Genomic DNA, 6,829 nt, shown 5'->3' on the forward strand with positions numbered 1-6,829 from the left:
AAAATACCAGTTCTATACAAAATCTTCTAAAAAATTGAAGAGAACACTACACTTCCCAATTAAGTCTATGCAGCCAGTATTACTCTTATGTAAGAAACCTGAAAGAAACGACCAACATCCTTTATGAACATAAATGCAAAAATTCTAAAATGATTTTAGCAAATCAAACCCAAAATACACAAAGAACAGACAATACGTAAGAACCAAGATAGTTTATCCCCAAAATGCCAAGTTATTTTAACACTGAAAAATCAATCAATATAATTTACCAAGAGAAAGAATGATAATCTCAAGAGATTCCAAGAAATTAATATACAATATCAACATCTATTGCTATTAAAATCTCCCAGCAAACTAGAAACAGAAGCAAGCTTTGAAAACCTGATAAAGGGAATCTAGGCCATACATACAACTAGGATATTTAACAGTAAATACATGAATACTCCCCTGAAGGCAAGGGCAGTCACTGCACCGCCTCTATTCCACATGGCACCACCGATTCTAGCAAGTGACAAGGGCAAGATAAAGAAATTATAGGCATGTAGTTAGGAAAGGAAGAAATAAGACTCTATTTGACAAAGACGTAATAGTCAATGTAAAAAATCCTACTACTGAATTTACAAAAAATCAAATCAAGAAAACCCTACTAGAACTCAGTGAGTATGGTAAGATTGTGTGATATAAGATCAATATACAAAATAATTATATATATTTATATATATTAGTAGCAAACAATCAGAAATTGAAATTGAAATGCAAGACCATTTGCATTAGCATTAAAAGTAAGAAATGGAGATGACTTTTACAAGATCTGTGTGATAACAATGTACTAAAACCTACAAATGGTGACTCAGAGAAATTGAGGAAAACTTGACAGAGAGAAATTAAAGACGACCCAAATAAAAAAACAGGTGTGCAATGTTCAATGTTCATGAATCAGAAGACTCCATATTATCAAAAGGTCAATTCTCCCCTAATTAATCTATAGAATCAACTATTACCAATTAAAATGTCTGTAAAACTTTTTATAGTAGTTGGTAGGCTGATTTCAAAACTCATACAAAAATGAAAGGACATAGAGGATATTAAAAACAAAAACTTTTTTACAAGTTGGAATGCCAACACTACCATATACCATGTTTTATTGTAAAGGTACAGTAGGCAAAAGAGTGTGGTTTTGGAGTCAAGACAGACAAATGCAAAAATAGAACTGAATAAAGACCAGGAATAGATTCACATGCATTTGGGCAACTGATATCTGCTCAATTGATTTTTGATCAAAGTGCTATGGTAATTCAATGGGGAAAGGGCAATCTTTCCAACAATTGGTGCTGAAACTATTGAATAACAATATATTAAAATATCCAAAATACTTTGACATTTAATTCACAGATGTATAAAATAATTAACTCAAAATGGATCATAGACCTAAATTTAAAACCTGAAACTATAAAAGTTCTAATAGAAAACATAGGGTAAAATTGGTGTGACCTTGGATTTTGCAACAATTTCTTAGATAAAAAAGCACAATCCATGAAAAAATCAATTTGATAAACTAGGCTTCATAAAAATTTAAAATGTCCACTCTTCAAGAGACACCATTAAGAGATTGAAAAATGGAAGGGGAAAAAAACAAACAAACAAACAAGCAAAAAAAAAAAAAAAACAAGCCATGGACTGTGAAAAAAAAATTGCAAATCTCGTATGTGATACAAGACATATATCCAGTATATATGAAGAACTCACAAAACTCACTAATAAGGAAGCAAACAACTTAATTCAAAAATGGACAAAAGATGTGGACACTTTACCAAATAAGATACATAGATGATAAATAAGTATGAAAATATACTACATATCATTGTTCATTAGAAAAATGCAAATTAAAATCACAAAGAGAGTCTGTCACACACCTTTTAGAGTGTCTTAAATTGAAAAGACTGATGATATCAAGTGTTGCCCGAGATGCAGATCAACTGGATCCACATATGCCATTTTGAAAATGTAAAACGGCACCACTGCTTTAGAAAACATTTTGCAGTTTTTAATATACAGCTACCATTTTCCCAGCCACTCCACTCCTAGGTATTTGCTCTGGAGAAATGAGAGCATGTCAGTACAAAGTCATATAGTTGATTGCTTATGGCAGGTTTATTTTTAATAGCCCCAGACTGGAAACAACCCAAACACCCATCAAAAGGTGAACGAATGAGACAATTGTGATGTATCCACACAATAGAATACTACCCAGAAACAAAAATGAATAAGCTAATGATTCTTGCTCCTGCATGGATGATTCTCCAGATAATCTTGCTGAGGTAAAAAAGGCAAAACAAGAGTGCTCGCTACTTGATTTTGTTTACATAAAATTCTAGAAAGTACAAAACAGTCTATAGAGATACAAAGCCCATCGGCGGAGTGGGCAACGTGCTGTGGGATCACAGAAACAAGAAATTTGGGGAGTATTTGTTATTTTCATCATCTCATGAAAGGGATTTTGTGATGGTTTTAATAAAACAGTCCTTTCTTCTTTCAGATCCTCAGCTTGGTGGGGCTCCTCTGGGTTAGACTGGGATCAGCTCAGTGGATGCATCTCACAGAAGGGAAGGTCTGTGGTAACATTGGTTGACTACCCGTTTGACTTTCATATACTTTTGACCAGCAGATTAACCATTGTAGGAAGTGAAATATGGTAAACAGAAACAATCAAGACCACCTAGCTCCTTGACTTGGAAGGTGTACACAGTCACTCTCATTTCATTCTATTCATTAAAGCAAGTCTCATAATCAATCCCAAAGTCAAGGGGTAGAGAAATACAGCCCACCCATAATGAGGACATGGTGAGTGCACAGTTGCAGGGATGGTTGAAAAACTGGGGCAATCAAGCAAACTAATGAAGCAAAAATGAAGTATTTCTTCAAAAGAACCAATAAATTATGAAAAGTATGTCAAAGAAACAGGAAATCAAATTGCTCTTTAACCTTAACAGCTTTCAATTATATTGTGAGCTCTCATCGTCTAAAACTCAGTATATCAGCCCTAATCAGGAAGTTTCAATACTGAATTGATAGTTCAATGTACTTGAACATCGATTTGCCATATTGGTTGTAACAAAAATAACTCTGAGCTTACTACTTTTAAATAACAAAATCATCACTATTACGGAAACAAAAATAGAAAGCACACCCTCCCAACCACTCCAATGAGCTTTACATTCATCTCAAATTAGCCCTCAGCTATTACTGTAGAAATATAAAACTGTTGAGATGTTGGAATGTATAAATTTCCCAACTGTTCTAGCGTGTCCAGATTAAAACTCCCATGTAGTTCTATGTATTATTTTTAAACTGCTTGGAATGAATACTTATTCTAAATATTCCTCATGTTTTCACATTTTCTCTGTTTCTCTAAAAAGTATCTAAGAACATTTTAAGGCTGTTCTGTAGACAATAGGTTTTGGAAAATGTTAAAGAGAGATTACTCATCCCTGTAGACTAATTCTGCTGACTAACAGAGCTACCCACACAGTGTCCTAGTTAGTATAAAGGAAGTTTGAAATGTGAATATCCTTTGCCTGGATATACACTATTTAAATTATAAGCAAGCATTTTGGAAGAAGAAAGTTACATGTGTTGAATAAAATGAGTTAAAAATAGCTGTCTTAACCACATATAATTAGTTCTCTGAAGTGAAATGCATGAGGTTTCAAGAAATTTTCCAGTGAAACAAAATTCATATTTCAAACTGAACATAAAATATTGCAACCATCTTCCTCAGAAGTACAGTCATAATATGCAAACTGAAAGGACAAGAATCTCTCAGGGCGTTTTCTTCCCCTGATATTTATATTAAGTGTTTGCTTACAGCAAGAGAAGGGGAAAGCTGAAAAACAAGCGGTAACTACATCATTTTTAAAATAAATGTGATTTGTCTCCATTAGCTCTTCTGTGAAATTGGTTAACTCAAGAATAATTGTGATACACAAAACCAAGTCTGTCTATATTACTTGGAACCTGCTGTCAAAACGATAATATTTGTTTTACTGGTCATTAGTGCTGCAGAAAACTTGAGCAGGAAGGGAGAAGGAAAACATGAGAGTTTAGAAAACATTCATTATTCCTTCCAAAGGCACAGCTCAAAGGAAAGTAAATCTAAATTAATAATAATAATTTTGACATCAGACACCAAACTATGGTAGAGAGGGGCTGAGCCCATTCCACTTCTACCCTTCTGATCTTATTAACTGACAAAGAGAGGAAGGTCTCATGGCTAGGAAAAAACAAAAAACATAACAAAAATAAACAAACAAACAAAAAAAGAGAGATCATGGATGGAAAGGAAATGTCAAGAAGGAAACAAGGTTAAAAAATAAAATCATCACCAAGGTAGCAATACTGGATTGCATGGAATGTCAATTTAAAAAATGAAAAATAACATAGCTGGAAAACAGAATAAGAATGAAACAGGAGAGAAAATGAAAGGGTTATAAAGGCCATTTCCTTAAAGAAGTGCCGACTAGCCAGTTCCATGTCTTTTCAGTTGAAGGAAATTTTGGGAAAAGATATATCATGGGCAGGGATGCCTGTTTTTCATGAGGATAAAGTTGGCATTTAGTTCATTTTTCTTTGATGTTTTTTTATTCCATATATTTAACTATAGTTGAACATTGACTCATTTTTCACTAAATAGTTTTCACATTGTTATATTCCTGTAGGAGAGACTTTCCACAGTGATATTCTGGTATATATCAATTGTCAAAATGTTGGGACCTAAATAGGGAGGTTCAGAAATCAATTGAAATCAATTGAATAGAAGAATACAAATAATCTCCCAGCTCCAGACAATTATGATAACACCAATGAAAATCTTCTAAATCCTCCACCTCCCAGAGGTGCCCCATTATCAGAAATGCTGGTGTGCAGACCACAGGTTTGTTTGTTCCATTGTTGACAAATCAGGATGGCTCAATTACTGAATATAATGCAGACATGGGGTCTATTCAGTCTGTGTACACTGTTGAGTTTGGCATTTACTGACACACTATTGCTGGTTTTGACTATTCAAAAGAATCCTAATTACCTATGGATTATTTAAAAAATTAGCCAGATATCCACTTTAGCCTATCAAATGTAATTTCTTGTGTGCCCAGGAAGAGGATTTGGGATTGGGAACACTTAGCCAGCCTCTGCCCTTGGGGGCCACTGTGGAACCATGTATGCAAAGAGATGGAGGAACATTAGGGTATGAAGGAGGTTTTGCAATATATTATACACTGGAAGAACACGAGGCTAAAACATAGAATATGTTTAATCATACTCAATGAAATCAGCATGTGTGTGAATGAGCATAGAAAAGAAACTAGGATACACCCCGGTCATGATGGTTTGAAGCTCTATGTACCCATATTCTTAAATCTAGCCCATTCCTGGATTAGGGAACCCACTTTAACCCTTTTGATGAGGCTACTTCAATTAAGGTGTTGCCCACCTCAAACAGGATGGGTCTAAATCCTATGAAAGGAGTCCTTTATGAGAGAATGAAATTCAGGAGAGAGAGAGAAAAAGCCACAGGTAGCAAGAAGCTGAAATGGAGCCTGTAAGAGAAGTAAGAAACCAGGAGATGCCACCACGTGCCTTGCCATGTGAGAGAGGAACCAAGGATTACTGGCAGCCAGCCCAGAATGCCACAGTCCTTGGAGAAAAATTATTGCCTAGAGGATGCTTTGAATAAGACATTTTCTCAGCTTCAAAAACATGAGTGAATAAATTTCCATTGTTTAAGTTGAACCATTTCATGGTATTTTTAAAGAAACCTAGGAAACTAAATCAGATTTTGGTACCTGGAGAGTGGTGTGCTGCTATTGCAAACACCAAAAATGTAGAAAAGCCTTTGGAGTAGGGTAATGGGCAGAGGCTGGGAGAATTGTGAGACACCTGGCAGAAAGGGCCTAGATAGCTTTGAAGAGACTGTTGGTGGAATTATGGATGCTAAAGGCACTTCTGATGAGGCCTTAGAAGGAACTGCTGAATGTGTTATTGGAAACTGGTGGAAAGGTGATCCTTGTTTTAAAGTGACAGAAAACTTAGCAAAATTGAGTTCTAGTGTGAGATGAAAGATAGAAGTTGACAGTGATGAACCTGGGTATTTCGCTGAAGAGATTTCCAAGCTAAGTGTGGAAAGTGCAGCCTGGTTTCTCCTTGCAGCTTATAGTGAAATGAGAGAGGAAAGAGATAAGCTGAGAACTGTACTCATGAGAATAAAGAAACCAGAACTTGATGATTTGGAAAATTCTGAGTTTCTGGAAAGTGAGTCCCCAGAGAATAGTGCTTCACGTGAGGGGTAACAGGACATGGATCCAGTCGGCAATTTCTGTGCAGATCAGGATTGAAAATGCAGTTGTCCAGGAAAGATCTGTGGAAAATTTGTTTGTCTAATGATTTGGACGTTGTGTACCACATGCAAGACTGTCAAGATTCTTCAAGGTCTGTATGTACAAAACTACTGCCAGTCTGAACCAAAAGGGACAGAAAAGGGACGGATTTAAGAGAAAATCACTTCAAGGGCAGAACCAAGGAAGCTGAGGTCTGAACCGAAGTCTTCTTCTTGGGCTAAGGAGGGGTCCCACCCATGTGTGTGGAAAGGCTGCAGCTGCCCTGGCGCTAGGAGAGGACAGGCCTTCTGACCTGTTGTTCAGGAAGATGCTGCCACCCCAGTGTACTCAGAGAGTGGAAACTACACCTGGGGTTGCGGAGACTCTGGCCACTTTCCTGATGCTTGAAGGGGTTGGGTCTTTGTTCCAGTGTTTGGGGAGAGCATGGCCACTGTGCA

The sequence above is a fragment of the Choloepus didactylus genome, chromosome 7 (genome assembly GCF_015220235.1).
Source record: "Choloepus didactylus isolate mChoDid1 chromosome 7, mChoDid1.pri, whole genome shotgun sequence".
NCBI lineage: Eukaryota > Metazoa > Chordata > Mammalia > Pilosa > Megalonychidae > Choloepus > Choloepus didactylus.